Below are 19,710 nucleotides of genomic sequence, written 5' to 3'. Positions count from 1 at the left end.
TACTAAAACAAAAACAGCAAAAGATCCTATTTTGCATGCCATCACACTCCAGCAAGTCAGTGACCAAAGGAAAAGTCTTATACCTGACAAAATAAAATATTGATAGCAAAATCCTTTGTGGTAACAAAAAAAAAAAGGAAATAAACAAGTGCCCTTTGTTTGGGAAAAGGCTGAAAAAGTTGATATATATATATTGATATTTTAATTTATATATATGTATATATAAATGAAATGGATGAATATGATGAATTCAAAGATATTTGGGAATATTTGTATGAATTGATGCATAGTGAAGCAAGAAGAACCAAAAGAATACTACATACAGGAACCACAAGAAGTAAAGAAAAACTGCACTAAAATACATCAGATCAATTCAATGGCTTACTCCAGAGGACTAATGATGGAACAGATAGAGGACAGACCTCAGCCAGATAAGGTAGGCATATATCATCAAATATAATATCCATAGGTTTTACTTCACTGTACTTTCTTACAAGAAAGAGTGTGATGTGAGGTGGTATCAAGAAATAAGTTTTTTAAAGAAACAAAAAAGCATTTTAAAAATGATCTTTCCCTTTTTCTTCTCTCATGTATATTTTTTGAACACAAATCACCCTTAACTACTTGTGTTTCAATTCCAGAATCTAAGAAAAATGGACCATGTTTCTATTGACATATTCACTTTCAGAGGTTCTTAACCTAGTGTCCATGAACTTTTTCTTAAAATATTTTAATAACTATATTTCAGTGTAACTGGTTTCCCTTGTAATGCTGTGTATTTTATTTTATGCACTTAAAAATATATTCTGAGAAGGGGTCTCTGGCTTCACCACCCAGCCATAGGACTCTATCACACAACAAAGGTTAGATCCCCTGCTTGACCTAGAGGCATGAAGGATTTATTTTTTAACTAAGACACACTACAAATGAAAAGATCATATGATACTTTGGAGAAATATAAGCATCTTGATGTGAACCTGAATATCCTGGTATGCTACTGCCAATGGACAAGAAACCTGGGAGTTAGGAGGGAACCCCACAGCCTTGGAATATGTGATAGTCAGCACGTGCTGGACTTGAAGGGCACTCAGCCCACAATCTCTGAATGCCAAACTGTCCTAGGACTGCCTATAACAACACAGCTGCCTTGCATTAGTAAGAATCAGGAGGTGTGGCCAGTTCCTCACTCTGGCTTTAAAAAGAATAAGAAGCAATTTGCCCCTTGGCTATTTACCCTTCAGTCTGTTTTATTCTTATGCTGATTTCTCTACTATATTTCCCAACTCTTTGCTTTTAACCAAGACCACATCTAGGCCCTAGCCTCACGGACCTAGCTGCTTGCTAATACCTATAGTTCCCATTACAGACAAGCCTCTACCTCAGCCCCTCACATTTTTTTTGTTTACCCATTTTATGACCAGCTGTGCTCTGACAGTAGGTTAGTCTTAAATCCAGAGAATCATTGTAGTCTTGGAGGACATGCAATTTTTCCTGCCCAAGTCTTAGACTCTGGCCCTACTCTGAGCCTGGACCTATTGGAATATGACAGAACCCACATATGAAGGCTATAGGAAGTGTGGTGGTACTCTCTAGGCGCATATTTGGTTTGCTACATTAACTACATTAAATCACCAAGTCCAAGGTTCATCCCATCTTCACCTTTTGTTGTTGTTCAGTCATGTCCAACTCTTTGTGACACCATTTTGGAGTCTTGGCAAAGATACTGGAGTGGTTTGCCATTTCCTTTTCCAGATCATTTTACAGATGGGAAACTGAGGCAAAAAGGGTTAAGTTACTTACCCAGGGTCACACAGCTAGTAAGTGCCTCTGGGGCCAAATATGAACTCAAGAAGATGAGTTTTCCTGATTCCAGACCCAATGTTCTATCCACTACACCATCCAGCTCACCCTCCACCTACCATGGTAAGAATATAAGTTCTGATACACTTGAAGGTGGCTCTATGAGCTTTAGCCCTAACTTAGCAAGGTCTTCTTGACTACTTTAGACCTTAGAATCCACTAATCTGCTCTGAATTCCTCATGACTAACTAATTTTTAATGATACTCCTGGACAAGGCCAGATCAGAATGGTTTGCTGGGCTACATCTGATCTGAATTCAAGGTGCTATGGGGGATTCAGTTGTATGTGCCAATGGCCTTTATCCCCCCTTTGGCCAGTTTTACCAAACATCTTGGTATATTACATTACAGTGTTCACTTAGTCTATGAGGGACAAAATAATCTAAAGACCATGCTAATGTTTGAGATTAAAGATTTCATGGAATTTGAGAACTCTAACCCAAACCCTCATTTTTCAGATGAGAAAACTGAAATAGGGTGAGTGATTTGTCCAAGTCTTCCTAGCTAGCTAGCACAGCCTCAGGGCCTAGACTATGTCCCCAAGTCACTTGACTCCCTCAGCATACTTTTTCCATTATAGTACCCTGCTCTCTCAACTACATTTGTCCCTCCACTAAACCTTACCTCAGTCTTGATTGTTTTCCTTAGACCATGTTTCCTTGGACCAGATTGCTCAAGAAGCTCCAGGATCCTTATCACCTCTAGGATAAAATACCAACTTCTTTGTTTGTCCTATAAAGCCCCTTACAATATGGTCCTAACCTTCTTTTCTAGGCTTATTTAATATTACTGACCTTCAAAGACTTCACACCATTTTCTTCCAATTGTTTTTCTCCATCCTATCTCTGTGACTTTGCACAGGCTGACTCCGAAATTTGAAATACACTTCCTCCTTACCTCTGCCTTAGAATCCCCAGGCTCCACTCAAATGCCACCTCCTCCATGAAGCCTTTCTTGATTTCCCCCAGTTGATGGCCCCTCCTCATTATCTCCTTGTATTTTATTTGCTTATTCTGTAAGCACTCCTTCTGAGCTCCTTCCCAACTAGGCCTCCCAAGTTGTATGGCTGAATGCCCTAAAGAATGACTTCTACCTCAGTTCCAAGGTATTCTATGGTTCTATGCTCTAAATATTTATCGACTGCCTAAAACTACAACTCAAAATCCTCCCTACCAATATGCTTCTTTTTGCATAGTAAATCAATAGAAACAATTAGTTTAAAATAAAGCATTTACTAAGATGGTATCATAAAAAAATAGTAAAAAAAAAAAAAATTCTCCCCCCCATAAAATCTGGGGCAGACTCTCCTACAAATACACAAAGCATCAGTGGTAATTTACGCATGGGCACAAACTGAAATTGGTAGTGAGGACCACAGACAAGAAATACATATGGTCAAGGCAATTAATGTGTCTGGTACTAAAGGGCCCCAATATTCTTTCTTTTCTCATGGTATCCCCATTTCTGTGTACAATGTCTCTGCTGGGCAAGTCTCTTAGCTGAAATCCCTGGGCTGTTTTCCAAAATTCAACTCCCAAGTGTCTTGATTTTTTTTTAATCCATATCTGGGTCTCTTCTCTACTTTAAGGGAGCACATTCCTCAGAAATGTTTCCACTAACTGCCTCTGCTCTCTGCTGGGAGTTTTTTCTCCTTCTGGATGAGTAGCTCCCTCCACCATAAGAGTTAAAAAATAATCTCCCTCTCAAGGGCTCAGCTCTTTCTTCATAACTGGCTCATTTCTCTACTACCATATCACAATCCTTCATTGCTCTGTTGTGTCAATTCAGTCCAAAGCTAACAAGTTAACTTTTTAAAGGCTACCAGGGACATGTCTAATATTCAGCCAGCCAGCAAGATGCCTTAAAACATCAAGGAGACCCTCACACATCCAAAGAGCTAACAAAGTGAAAAGCCATCCCTGTACTTGAAGATACATCTCTTACAGTACCCTACAATCTGGGATCACCCCAACTGGTCTGGGGGGCAAATTAATTGTTCAAAGGTATCCATCCTCCCCACTACTTCACATTTTGTATTTACTTATCTAACGGGAGGTATCAGAAGAATGGCTAAAGAGTCAGCACTGATATCAGGAGAAGCTGGGTTTAAGTTCCTTTGTTCATGCCTACCGGCTGTGTCACCCTGGACAAGTCATCTCTCAGTGATCAAAACAATTCTCTAAGATTCTAAATTTCAGAGAAGGTGCCTGACTATGTTCCTCAGCTGAAATTCCCTGGATGAATTAAATCTCTCTCTAAGTCTCTATCTGTATTTGCTTATGGGCGTGCATTTGTTTCTACTCAGTAGACTATAAGTTTCTTCAGGTCAGGACTGTATTTGCCTTTTTTTTGGTCTCACAGTGCCTAGTACATACTAGGTACTCAATAAATACTTGCTGAATAAATGCAATACAGAAAGGAAATGCTGTACAAAACGGTTCCTCTTTCTGTGAACTGAATTCCAGTCTGTTCTCATTTCCCATTCTCCTTAGGCCTCATTAGGTATTTATACTTTCTTTCCTAATTTCTCCTCTTCCTTTACAGTATCCAGGATTTGGATGAGTTATTCTGCAGATAAAATTAGGTGCTCTTTTTTCCAAACAAAATCTAAGCCTATTATTTTTATTCATAACTTCATTACTTCTCTTTTATTTATTTTCTCCACTATTTCCATTATTTTCTGACCTCACTTCCTTCATCAACATTTTACAATTATCCAATAAAGATGTATAACAAAATTGTTTCTACCACCAAGTCTAATGCTAGCTTCTTCCCTTCAACCAGATAAATGTCATTTGTTGTTATCTTGTATTTATTGTCTGACTGTGAGTATGTTCATATCCAAATCAATCTGAATTAATTATACAAGTAAAATATTATGAGAGCTCACACTAAACGCTTCCCTAAATTCTAAACATTTAACATCTGTTTGGCTAGTTTTACTCATCCTTGGGTTTTGTAATTCTCCTTAAATCTACTAATTTGGCCTGTCATGAATTAATATTGTATAATCTATTTTCTTTATTGCTTCTGATTACATTATTGAAGGTGTTCTTAATACAGACAGGTTTCCTACTTTGTCTTAATAAATAATCACATTTAAATGATATCCAGGTCATTCCTACTCACTCTTTTAACAGCTTTTGGAGACTGATTCCAGAGTCTCTTTAAGTCCACCTAGCTCCAATGTGCATAATAAGAATGATGGCTTGGTCTAGAGAAGAGAAAACTTAGCTGACCAGTTCACATTTTCTTTAAATATTTGAAAGTCTCTCTCAGAGTGGAGGGATTAGATTAATTCTATGTAGCTCCAGAGGACAGATGTAACAATAATGGAAATTGGCTATTGTTGTTTCCTTCCAGTTGTGTCTATAGAAAGATCTGTTTCAGCTCAATATAAAGAAAAATTTTCTCCCAATTAGATCTATAAATATAGAATGAGCCAAAATATAGAATGAGCAACTTTGTGAGGTAGTGAGATTTTCACCAGTGGAAGCGTTTATGCTAGTGCTAGATGACCACTTGTCAGGGATTGGACCACTCTGTAATTTCCATGGTATGTAGAACTCCAGGTTAGAACTCTCCTATCATAAACGTAATCAGTCTTTTCTCTGCAACTTACAGATTCCTGAGGGAAAAAAGGAAAGAAACAAACATTTACTCAGCACCTACTATGTGGCAAGCAGTGGCCTAAATGCTTTAAAATATTTTATCTGATCCTTACAACAACCCTAAAGAAGTAGGTGCATTATTATCCTCATTTTACAGGTGAAGAAAATGAGAAAAATAGAAGTTAAGTGACTTGTCCACAATTCAATATCTGAGGCTGGATTTAATGAACTCAGGTCTTCTTGACTCCAGGCCCATGGCTTTAACCATGCAAGCAAGTACATCAGTCATATAAAAGACCCTCTATAATGGGTGCCATGTTGGAATAACTGACCACTAAGGTCCCTACAAACTTTAGAGTCCATGAAGTTCATCAGCTTCAGATCTAATTATAGTTCATTTATGCAGGATTTAAATCAGAGGGGGTTGGACTGTATGAATCAATTAATTCATCAGTGTGGGGAACTCCAGTTGGAGAACCTCCCTCTATGAACAATACAATCTTGGAGGGTTGCCTGGATCGCTGACAGTGAAGTGACTCTTCGGTGGCCATTCAGCTAATCAATGAGGTAGGTCTTGAACCCAAGCTTTTCTGACTCTGACCCTCTACTAAGGCATATTGTCCCTTTGAAGTACCTCCAGTATTGTACTAGCAGCCTGATTGAGCATCTTCAAGAAGCTCTCATTCCTTTCACTGGATCTGACCTGATGATGGGCATCAAGAGGTATGATGTTTGGTTGCCTGTAGGTGATTCAATGAGTAGAGTATAGGGTCTGAGTCAGGAAAAAACAAGTACTAATATAACCTCAGACACTTAATAGCTGTGTGACCCTAGGCAAGTCATTTAACCTCCCACAGCCTTAATCTCCTCTACCATAAAATAGGATTAATAATCACACCTACCTCCTACGGTTGCTGCAAAGAATAAAGTAAGATATTGTAAAATGCTTAGAGGTGAGGGAAGAGAATACGGATTTATTTAGCCCCTACTATGTGCCAAGCACCATGCTAAGCACTTCTTACAAATATAGTTTAGCATAGTGCCTGGTGCATAGTAGGTACTTTACAAATGCTTGCTTCCACCCTTCCTTCCAAAAAATACAAATGACCATTATTATTCTGTAGTACCCTGTCAATCCACATATTCCCTATGTCTAAAGATGGAAACAATATGATTCAGTAGTAAGTATACTGGATTTCAAGTCAGAAGGGCTGGGTTCAAATCCCAGCTCTACTGCTTATCAACTGTATGATCTTAGGCAAGTAACCTATTCTCTGTGCCTACATTTCTTCATCTATAAAATGAAGGTTTTGGACTGCATGCCCTGTACAAGTCAATCAATAAATATTTAAACACTTACTATGTGCCAGACACGAGGAAGGAAAAAAAGCAATGGTTGTTTCTATGAGAGTCACAATTCAGAAGCCATTTCCTCAAAAATTATTTACTGTTTTTGTTTTTGTTTGGTCTGCTGCCTTTCAATAGCACATCTTGGCAGAGAACTGAATTTAAAGGATAATTCAAAGGGGATGTTATTAAAAGCTGGTGTCATCTGAGCACTAGGCTTTTCTTATTTACATTCTTCCAAACACAATCCTGTACCTTTTCTTGTTGCTAAAGTGGAAACAGTCTTGGTAGCAGTTTAAACACTAATTTCCCAGACGATCTAGACCATGATTATTTTCAAAAGGCTGTATTCAGCAATTATTTGCTTTGGGGATAATTTCCATTCTTTTTGTGATTCAGGTCTTGAAAGTATGTTCATTTAATTATTTGCAAGATGAGGCAGCATTCTATGTGACAGTAGGCTACATTGTGTTGATTTCATCTTTCATTTTAACAATATTTGTGAAGTTTTTAATTCTCTTTCTTTCCCTAGCCCTTTCCCCCCCACACACTTTATTTCCTTAATTTCATTTATGTCAGAGACAAGACTTGAACCCAGGTCCAAGTTTTCAGGGCTTGTCTTCTATCCATTACACCATGCTGCTTCTCTGATTATTTCATAAGAAAGTCACTATGTGCCCTGTTAGATGTGTGGGGTTTGGGATGTTACATTGTTATAGTTATATAATGTTATATAGACCTTGTCCTAGACCAGGTGTTGACTGGTCAAACTATAGAAGCATGAAATATAATTTGTACTTGTCAGTAGAGTGGCTCTAGTTTAAATGTATTAAGTCCTTCCTACCCTTTTCACTTGACTCAGAGCAGAGAATTGAAATCTACTGTGGCCCATCAAGAGGTATTTTCACCCCATGCCCAACCTTCCAGCCTATTGGAGAAACAACTTGGTTACCCCAACACAGATGCTGAAGGAAAGAAAAAAATGGTGGGATGAGAGGAGGCACCATACTCAATGAAGCAATTCCTGGGCTAGCCAGACAACCCAGAGAAAATGCCAGTGCCAGCATTTCAAAGGGAGTGATTTATAAATGACTAAAACATAGAGGAATTGCTTATTTCTCCAGCACATTTGTAAGTCAGATGGGAATGCTCTGATCCCATAATTCTAAAGGCAACAGATTTTAAAGGTCAACTAGATACTATGATGCTGAAAGAGAAGGGCAGTTGATACAACCTTTGCAGCCCACAGTCAAAAAAAGAAGCTTGTTCTTCCGGCTAAAGTGAATGTTTCTCATGTCACACTTCAGTATGTAGAATGTATTTTCTGATGTGTCCTGATGGTACCTTTTCCCAAGTGGACAACACTGACAGCTCAAAGCTATACCAGATATCTCAATCTCCCAGGATCTGATTACCACATATTCCAAAATATTTATGTCATTTTATGATCACCCCAACCTCTCTGCCCATCTCCATCTACATAAGCAAAAGTTGCGTGTCTCTGTCTCACCCCAGAGTCTACTGTTCTAACCCTTAGTCTTATCTTTCAAGGTAACACTAACTCATGTTTATATAAGCACACACACACACACACACTTGCACATTGACTCCAAATACAGAATTGGGTTTGGGATGCCCCAAAGTCCTAAAATCCACCCTTCAACTCCTCAGAGACCCATATCCAAAATAAAACTCTTTAATCAATTTCTCATCCTAAATCACACCACAAATCACTCAAACACTAACACTTTCCGTATCTCTCATTATGTCACTAATTACTGTCTACTACCATGTAGTCAGTCCTCCAAAGACAGCACGAACTCCATCCTCCACACTCTTAAATTCCACTTTATACTTACAAACACTCCAGAATTGGCTTTCTAATATATCTATTCTGCTGATTAGCAGCAGAAGGAGAAAATTCTGACATTCCTTTATGGCCCAGGGAGTAATTTACTACCAAGAGCAACTTCAAGCCCTCTTTATCTCAGAAAACATCTGCCTCCTCTTCAAAGTCTATCACAATCTTAGTTATTAACATAGTTATTAACTTAGCTATTAACATATCAACGGAGCTTTCTTGACTCCTCAAACTTGCAGTTTCACCCAAGTCTCCATAGTGGACATGGATATAAGACAATAGCTATGGCAAAACAAAACAAGAATTGTAAATGGACAGTGATTATTTTACTACACTCCGCTGAAACAAAGCAATGATTTAAAAAAAATGACATCACTCATTATTTGACAGGTTTAATGACTAATTCTAGACTGGTAAAAAGCCAACTTTGCGGATTCATGATTGATTTTAACCAATCTCTGATGGTTCACCACAGCAGATGAATGCACATACTATGAGTCACCAACAGAAAGCAAAGCCAGTAGGTCTGCTGTCCTTGATTATCTGCCATTACAGGAAAATTCAGGAAAATTCTTAAGATTGCTTAAGACATTGGAGCATAGTTTGGACCAGATTAAATCTGACTCTTCCAGCTCTAAAACCATGTGATCCTTTGTACAATCCTCTTGCAGAAATGAACAGTATTGCTATATACTTGTTTGCTTTCTATGAAATCTATGAAGAATAACCTTGGGCTGTACAAAAGCCATACACAATTTCTAGAACACAGAGTTGATACTTAATTTCAAAAGCCAATTTTTCATTGGAGGCTGTGAGTTGAAAATGGAACAGAACAAGCCAAGCATGCATACACAGAGGCAGAGAAAGAATGAGTTTATACTTTGTTAGTCCATGCCAGAGCCGAATTATCCCAATATTCAGTTGAGATTATCATCACTCTAAGGAATTCTCCTGGCTCTTCTATCTGGGGTCCCAATCCAATACAACTGTCTTCAGCAGCAATTTCCTTGAAGGAGTAGTCAATACTCAATTCAGATATAGTCATACTTTAGGAAATCCAACTTACAAACAGAATCGGCTCCAAAAGTGTGTTTTTAAATTGGTTGGCTGAGTAGAATTAACGTCCTAAATGGTGGTTAGGTTTCAAGGTTGGCTGACAAGAATCTATTGAACTTAAAACATGAGTAGTTTAATAAAACATGGATAATTAGGTGGTATGGTGGATACAGCATCAGGCTTGAAGTTAGGAAGATTCATCTTCATGAGTTCAAATCAGGCTCACATATTTATTAACTGTGTGATCCTGGGCAAGTCACTTACCTCAGTTTGCCTCAGTTTCCTCCTCAGTAAAATGAGCTGATGGAAATGACAAACTACTCCAATGTGTTTGCCAAGAAAACCCCAAATGGGGTCACAAAGAGTCAGATTTGACTGAACTGATGAACAATAACAAAAAAGGTTATATAAACATGAGTTAGTGTTATCCTTAAAAGATAATACTAAGGGTTAGATTTGTGATTTCACTGGTATATGGAAGAACTTCTTTAACAAAACATGTTAATACTTTCTCTACAACTTTAGTCTTAAGAGTTTTGCCCAGGTCACTGAGATGGTAAATGACATGCCCAGGGCACAACCACTGCATGTCAGATGTGGGACCTGGAACTAGCTCTCTATCCAATAGGCTACACTTCCTCTTATTATAATTATTACATACCTGAAATGTACAAAGCAGATTTGTGGTTTAAAATAGTAGAAGACAATGCTAGTGCGATGTGAGTAATTAAACAAAATGAAAAAGCAAAATTGAATGAGGAATAATTTGGGTGGTTTGAAAAAAGTTTCCTAAATGATCATACTTAAGAAAAAGTAGATTTAATTAGATGAGGATAAGGATAAGAAGTAAATGGATATACTTTCTAGAGATTTGAAATGAAACTTTAGGAATTTTTTTAGATCTTTGCAGATTAATGGAATTGGTAAAGAAAACCAGTTTCTTAACAATGTTCCTCGGGAAGCCTAGACAATGACTTGTTGTTGTTGTTTTTGAGGTTAATTTCCTTGTAGCATGTGAAGGAATTTGTGGGAGCTCTGGGACTTGGGAAATCTTAAAAACATGGAATCTTGTTCCTTAAAGAGGAACGTTGCTCCTAGTCATTTTAAGGAGTTTGGGGGACATTTTTGTTATGAACCATTCAAGCCAACTTCCAGCTTACACTCAATACACTTTGTAAATAAGAAAATAATATATTTATTATATATCATGATAATATATAATAATGTTGATTATGTATTTAATATTTTAATATTAATATGTTTTATGTATAATATGTGTGTATCTATGTGTGTATATGTGTGTATGTATGTATTTGATACTCCACTGGCAGACCTGTAACTAAGGAAGATGACAGATTTGCCCCCAGTGGACTAGATTTTAGAAGACGCCAACCGCTCTTGCAATGCTTCTGTAGCATAGAAACAACTAAGCTTAGCATCTATGTATGAAGAAAAGTAAACAAAGGAAGCTAATATGACTGATAACCATACCTCTAAGTGAACTAGTCCCTGGTCCATTGTACTCTCTCTCTCTCTCTCTTTCTATTTCCTTAATAAATTCCCCGGAAATATTTGAGGAGTCAGTATTATTGTATCTGCCCCAGTTATACTTTGTACTACTTGTTCTAGATGCAAACAAATTGCTAGTGATGCCCTACTTTCTGGAAACTGGACTAAAGCCATCCCAAGACCAAAACGTTGCTCCTTTATTAGTCTGAAATCAATAACGGATTGTACTCAAAAGAATCATCTCAGTCAAGATCTTGTCAGGCCTTGCTTCTTTTACAATTTTCTTTACCCTCATGTCTCACAAAATATGGTCTGTTCCCCCTTATCTTTTTTTAACAAAAGGACAAAATCAAGATAGCACATGTGGTCTCTTGCTTTTTTCTCTCTGTAGTCCATAGAGGGTTCCCTGCACCAGGTTCCCATTCTCTTTTGAAGCTCTCTTTTCGGTGAACTGCACCTCTATGAGGAGCAAGAGGCTTCAGTCAGCCTCTCTCTCTCTGAAGTAAACTTTGGATCTCTACCAATATGATATGCTAGCACCACCTTTAGCAAAGGGCTACTTCTCCTACCCAACAAATTCTAATCTCATTAAAGTATCTTATTCACCTGGAACATAGTGTCCAGCAAAAGTCTGATAAACAGTATTCCTTACAATCCCTCATCCAAAATAAAGAAAACAAGCAAGAAGAACCAGTACTCCACTGCATTTATGTCCAATATCTGTCCTGCCCTCAAACTCCTTTTTCTTCAAGGAAGTATTTTCAGTAAGCTGGTGAAGGCAAAGCTGTCAGCAAAGAGACGGTATTAGCAGACGCTTCATTCCTGTGTGTGACTATGAATCAGTCAGTTACTGATAGCCTAAGGAGTGTCCCTATACCAAAATCCAAATACCCCTCAGGGGGTGGTTATTCACTCTCCAGAAAGATTTTTCACTTAGCCAAAGTATTCACCATGAGGTTCCTTTAAATGCCTGACTACCCTCAGGCATTTAAATTTGCTTTGATTTACATGCAACTTTTCAGAATTAAATCTTTACACACTGTGTGTTAATACTGCATAGATCCTAGGGTACCAGGGTGTGATCAATTTCAGAACTTGCTCTGGTAACCTTTGCAGAAAAATGAAGGGGCCCTTTTGAGAGCCCTGACCAGGTTTGCCACAGGACCATTATTAAAGAGAATGCTGAATTCTTCAGAATGTCCTGTAATTCCCCTTTGCTAGAATGATAACATTATGTCAGTCTTTCAATTTCCTTTGCATTCTCCTACGGGCTTAAAAATGAAAACAAGAAAGGAAAAGAGAATTGCAGTCCCTTAGACGCAGTTTAATAGAAATGAAACTAATCATGGTGTCAACACTCAAATTGTAAATTAGAAAAGAGTGGGTTTGTTCTAACTGTGCTATTTAGAACAGGTGTCTGTAAGTCATCAGGTAACTGGCAGGGGTCAGGCCTTAAGTGGGGAAAGGGCAATGAAGGTGAGGAGGATGTTATTTATATGCTAAAAATAAAAAAGCTAAAAATACCTGAGAGAATTACAGTCTAATCTCCTTAGTGTGCCCAATTTTATACTAATAAAAGATTATGGTGATCATAGGAGGCCACATGGTAGAGCAGATAGGTGCCAGCCTTGGGGTCACGAAGACCTTTGTTCAAGTCGGGCCTCTGACATACTTGCTGGGGGAATCTGAGCAAATCATTTAATATCTGAGTGCCCCCAAAACTCTCCAAGACAGTAAGTTACAGAGATGCTGCTGGCATGCATCAGCAGAGTGTTTCAGAATCCCCTACACTGATGAACTCGTAGGCCCACACCAAAAACAAAACAGAAGAAAAAGGCAATAATATTATAAACTATTCCCATGACCATCAATTTGATAAAATTTTATTCAATCTAATAGAGTCATCAGAAGACTGACCGCAGGTTAACTAATTTTTAGACAACAACTCACAAAGAAAAACATGGAAGAAATGGAAAGAGTACCTACACTGATGAAACCACAGAAACACAGCTCAGCAGCAAGAATGCTACAATGGGCATTGTGGGACCAGAATTCAAATTCTAACTTTGCCACTCACTACTTGTTTAATCTTCAGCAAGTCAACTTAACTCCCTACAATCTCCTAATCAGTTCAACAGAGGCTTGGACTAAATGACCTCTAAGGTGCCTTCTAGCTCTAAATCTCTGATTCAATAGATTCAAAATAAGACAGGTAAATTAAGTATAAAAGTATCCACCATATAAGCAAATCACTGTAGCAGTCACTTTATTAAATGTGATAATAAAAACAGTTTTCTCCTGCTAACAGGCTCTGAGCTGTGAGTAGATCAGACAAAAAAAAAATCAGTCACACAAAACTATTCAATTTTTTTTAAACTAATTTTTATTTTCATTTTTCTCAATCAACAAATGTTGATACATTGATGTTTCTCTCTTCCCCATACAACTTCCCTATTAGAAAAAAACAAAACAAAATAAAAGCCTTGAAATAAATATGTATGATCAAGCAAAACAAATTTCCACCCTGGTCATGTGCAAAAATATATGTTGAGTGTATATATGTATAGTGTGTGTATACATATGTGTGGGTATAGACATGTGAGAATTGAGAAAAGAATTCACTAGCATATGGTAGGGGTGTGTGTGTGTGTGTGTGTGTGTGTGTGTGTGTGTGTGTGTGTGTGTGTGTGTGAAGGAACATGGCATAATGGCTAGACAAAAGATGCTAAACTCCATATTTTTGACCAAGTGATTAAACTACTAGGCATATACCCTATGGAGTTTAATGACAAAAAGAAAAGTCTCATGCACAATAAAATATTTATAATAACATTTTTTGTAATAGCAAAAACAAAAAACAAAGCCAAAATGAGTTCTCGTTGTTTGGGCAATGGCTAAAAATTGTGGAATATGAATATAATTCTTATCATGCTATAAAAAAAGAATAATATGAGGAATTTGGAGAAAGTTGGGAGGATCTATGCAAAATGAAACAGAGCAAAGGAAATAAAGTTAGGAGGATAACATATACATTACAAATGTAGTAATATAAAGGAAGAAAGCACTGAGTAACAGAATTCAGATCAATGAAAATGTTCATTATTGATTCCAGATGTCTGATGCAAGGATATACTTCCTTTCTCTCTGTTAAGAAATTGTAAACCACAAGTGTGGAATGTTTCACAGAGAAATAACATGGCAGAGTAGCTAGAGAGTTATAAACCTCAGAGTCCAAAAGACCTGGATTCAAATCCTATCTCCGGGACTCTGGACAATTCATTTAATGTCTCAGTGCTCCAGTCGGGTCTCTAAGTCTGTGACTTGTCAAATAGTTCTTGGACTATATTGGTAAAAGAAATTTCCACACTGGAAGTTCTCTATGCCAATAAAAGCCAAGTTGGGGGTTTAAAAAAAATGGGTATGTACTGACACATCCCAATCATTAGTAGATGGGTTTGTTTAACGGAATTTTTAAAGTGGAAGGGAGGAGGAAGGAAAGGGCCATTGAGAAATGATTGTATGAAAAACAAAAGCAGAAAATACCACTTTAAAAAAAAAATTCAAAGGAAAAGAGGAAGTATGGTCTAGTAGAGCATAGAATTAGAAGTCAAATTTTGAGTAGTTCCATTATGAACTTAAAGTCTGATCAAGCATATTGCTTAACCTCTCTTAATTTCCCTTTCTGTATTTATATGCTAACACAAAAGCTCTCTGGTTGGGCTGGCCTAAGGCAAAAATAAAGACGTTGTTTCCTTTGGCATTTCTTTGCTGTTTAGTCCACTCTGCTTCTAAGTACCTGGTCAAATGTTCTTTAGTCTCCTTACCTGGTTAAAATAGGATTTGTAGCTATCGTATTGATATTTGGGCACAATCTTTGTTTAACAGCCTTAATAGTTTAAACCTGCACTAAGACATTCAGGACACAAGATCTATAGATATGTGTGTCAACATAGAGATGCACACACATAATATACATACATATGTATATGTACCTATATACAAATATATGTGAATATATAGAATATTCTGTGTATTTTAAATGTGAAAAACAATAATATTCTATATATTGATAAGTATGAACATATAATATATATTTTAGAATATATGTGTATTACATTACACACACACACACACACACACACACACACACACACAATTTTTGAGTTATTGTTCAGTCATCCATCTTGTCCAACTCTTTGTGACCCTATGGGTCATAGTACACCAGGCCCTTCTCTCCTTTCCTGTGCCTCAAAGTCTGTTCAAGCTCATGTTCATTGTTTCCATGACATTGCTATCCATCTCATCCTCTGCTGTCCCCATTTCCTTTTGCCTTCAATCTTTCCCAACATCAAAGTCTTTTCCAATGAGTCCCATCTTCTCAGTATGTGCCCAAAGTATTTAAGCTTCAGCTTCAGTATTTGACCTTTCAGTGAATAACCTAAATTAATTTAAGTATTGACTGATTTGATCTCCTTGCTGTCCAAAGGACTTTCAAAAGTCTTCTTGAGCACCACAATTCAAAAGCATAGATTCTGTGGCACCCAGCTTTCCTTATAGCCCAACTCTCACAGCTATACATTACTGCTGGGAAAACCATGACTTTGACTATACAGACCTTTGTCAACAAGGCAATGTCTCTGCTTTTTAATATACTGTCCCAAATTTGCTATGGCTTTCCTTCCAAGGAGCAAATATCTTTCAATTTCATGGTTGTAGTCACCATCTGCAATGATCTCTGAGCTCAAGAATGTAAAATCTGACCCTGCTGCCATCTCTTCTCCCTCTATTTGCAGGGAAGTGATGGGACTAGTTGAGAAGATTTTAGATCTTGGGGAGTTTTGTTTTAATTTGTTTTCTGTTTTTATTTTGTTAAGCTTCAAACTAGCTTTTACACCCTCCTCCTTCCACCCTCATCAGCACAGACTTCTTAATTCCTCTTCACTCTCTGCCATCAGAGAGGCATCATTTCTATATCTGAGAGTGTTGAAACTTCTCCTAACAACCTTAATTCTGACTTTTGATTTATCCAGCCTGGAATTTTCCATGACGTACTCTGCATATAAGTTAAATAAAGTGACAACATAGAGCTGTGTAGTTGTTTTCCAGTCTTAAACCCATCAGTTGTTCTGAGTTTTGTTCTAACTATTGCTTCTTGAACCACATACAGATTCTTCAGGAGACAAGTAAGATTATCTGGTATTCCAGTATGTTTGAGGACTTGTCACATTTTGTTGTGATTCCCAATCAAAGACTTTAGTGTAGAAGCAAAAGTAGATGTTTGTTTTTTTCTGGAACACCTTTGCTTTCTCCATAATCCAGTAGATCTTGACAGTTTGGTCCCTAGTTCCTCTGTCTCTTCAAAAACCAGCCTGCTCTTCTTACACACACACACACACACACACACACACACACACACACACTTTAAAATACTACGTATTCATATGTGTGAAATGTTTTCAAATTGTTTTCCAGAATAGTTGAACTAATTCATAGATCCACCAATAACATATGAGTCTTTTAGCCTTTTTTCCCATGGCTCCTTTGACATTGAAAATTTCAATCTCTCATCTTTCCCATTGGGATGAGCATGAAAAGACACCTCAAGTGATATTTCTCTTTTTATTAGTGACTTAAAACTTTTTTTAACATGGTTGTTGATAATTTTTACTTCGTCTTTTGAAAACTGCTCATATTCTTGTATTACCTATCAGGCAACTTTCCATAGATTCTGGATGTCAAACTTTGATCACAGATCCTTGATGAAAAGATTTTTTTTTTTCAATTCATCACTTCTCTCCTTATCCTACTTGAACTGATTTTGTTTCTGCCAAAGTTTTTTTAAATTTGATTTGTTAGAAATGATCTATTTTGTAATTTTCGATCTCTCTTACTCTGTCAGATTAGGAATTCTCTCCATTACCATAACTGTGAAAGATACAACATTCTATACTTTTGTGAGGTGACTTTTCATATTTATGTTGAGTATCCATTTAGTATATGGTATAAGATACTGGTCTATAATATCTAAGAAACCAAGTGGAAAGAGTAAACAGAATGGAGTTAATAGTACCAAAAGTTTCAAAGAGGTCTAGTAAGATGAGGCCTTAGGAAAAATAATCAGATTTGGGAATTGGGGAGAAGGTATTGAAGAAGGGATCATATGTACTTTAACCTTTATTAAAGAATGTAAATCCTCTATAACCTGCATCCAGCTTACATTGCCAGACTTCTATCCTATTACTCTGTTTTATACACCATCTGTTTCAGCCACACTACTAGTTCTTGTTCAGATCTGACATTCTTTCTCTTGTATCAACTCATTCACACAAAACATCTCCCATTCCTGATAAGCACCCCACTCTTCATTTCACAGCAAGCTAGGTGGCATAATGGAGAGAGTGCTAGACCTGGAGTCAGGAAGACTCATTTGAGTAAGTTTAAATTTGCAGACTCTTACTAGTTGTGGGATTCTGGGCAAGTCATTTAACCTGTTTGCCTCAGTTTCCTAATCTGTAAAAATAAACTGGAGAAGGAAAGGCAAACCACTCCAGCATCTTTGCCAAGAAAACCCCAAGTGGGATCACAAAGAACCAGACAGGACTGAACAACAACTTCATTTCACCTTTAAGAATGCTTACCTTTCCTCAAGACATAGCTCAGGTACCCCACTTATGAAGCTTTCCCTAACCACCTCCCTCCTAACTTGTTCATTGTCAATTGGCTTTCAATCTTCATGTGCCACAATAGCTTTCACATAGTAATAGTAATTATGATAATTATGGTTATAATAATAACAGCTAGCTTTTCTGTAGTACTTTAAAATTTGCAAAGCTCTTTACATTAAAATATAAAATCCTCAAATGCAGGCACTGTTTTCTCTTTTCTTTGTATCCCTCAGCTTAGCACAATGACTGACATATAGTATGCACTTAATAAATGATTGTTGAGTTGTTGTTGACATATGTTGTCTCATTTGATCTTTACAAGAACCCTAAATGATAATGAAACTGAAGCCAAAGATGGCTTCCTCAGGGTCACACCGTTAGTAAGTGTCTGAAGCTAGATTTGAACTCAGGTATTTGTTAATGCAAATCTAGTACTCCATCTACTAGGCCACCTAAATGCTTGAATAGGTACTTATTTTTTTTTTAATATCCATCAAATTGAATAAAAGGGGAAACGTAGAACCAATTAGACCTGGGAAGCAAGCCCAAAGCTCAGCGAGTTTCCCCTCACTGCCTCAGAATACACTCCCAGGTAGTGTTACCTAGAAAAATCACTAAAATCGCTAAAAAATAAAATATTAATGCACAAGGGTTAAGAAAGATGCCGTGAGAGTATAAACAAAAGACAAATCACTTTTAGCTGAGGTAAAGGGAAAAGGGATAGATCAAGGAAAACTCTATGGAGGCTATGATATTGGAGCTGGGCCTTGAAGGATTGGCAGGTTCTCAACAGATGAAGAAGGTAGATGGGAGGAGCATTTTAGGCACAGGAAAACCTGATCAAAGGTCCAGAGGTAGTAATTAATTAAGCAACAAGCATTTACTAAGCACTTTCTATGTGCAAAGAGTTGAGCTAATAACTAATAAAGCCAAAGGCATGTTCTGGAGATCACTAGTCCAGGTTGACTAGAGCAGAGAGCATAGTAGTGAGAGGTGCCACTATAAAATAAGACAGGAACACTAAAATGAAACCAAACTGTGGAGGGTTCAGAAGTTTGGACTTTATTCTTAAGTCTCTAGTCAAGGGCAAGAGTAGCGAATAGAAGGTTAAGTAAGAAACCGACCAGATAACAGACTAAACAACGCAGGTGAAGCAAAGGGCTGGGATAGTCACAAACTAGATACCTGATGTCTGAATGATAAAAATTCTGTTCTGATTGTTCCCACAACTATTTCTCTCCATAGCTACCTATTTATATTTTTTCCCAGATGCTTTACTCCTTGCCTTAAGGAATCCAAACAGGAAAACATTTGCGAACAATAATATACACAAAAAACCAAGATACAAAGCTAACAGACCATAGAGCTGTTCTCCAAGCTCTTGGGCTCCTCCAGTCTTCCTCCCACCTTTCCATTTTTGAACCTGAAGAAATTAGGAAGAAGAGGAAGAGGTAAAGCGAAGAGAAAGCTGTGATTTCAATAAAAATACACAGTGCTGAAAATAAATGCGTAGGAGACACTATTTTCCGCACACTTACATTTTTCTTGGTCTTTGTTGTCGCTCCACCATCCTCGGTAAATTTGTTTTCATTTTAAGTGTTACAAGTGGCTATTATGTATTCCAAGCAGGGCTCCCAAGCTGTGACAATTTAAATGAGGGAGATTTTTTTTATAAGGAAAAAAATGATAAAACTTTAAATGGTTTGTTGAAACACTGAAGAAAAGCTTACCTCGGAGGAGTAAAATGCTTTTAAAATAGTATTAATCTAAAATGAAATTGTCCTTCACTTCAAGTGCTTAA

This window comes from Notamacropus eugenii, chromosome 2 (assembly GCF_028372415.1).
Source record: "Notamacropus eugenii isolate mMacEug1 chromosome 2, mMacEug1.pri_v2, whole genome shotgun sequence".
Taxonomy (NCBI): domain Eukaryota; kingdom Metazoa; phylum Chordata; class Mammalia; order Diprotodontia; family Macropodidae; genus Notamacropus; species Notamacropus eugenii.
Note: the sequence above shows the minus strand (reverse complement) of the source record.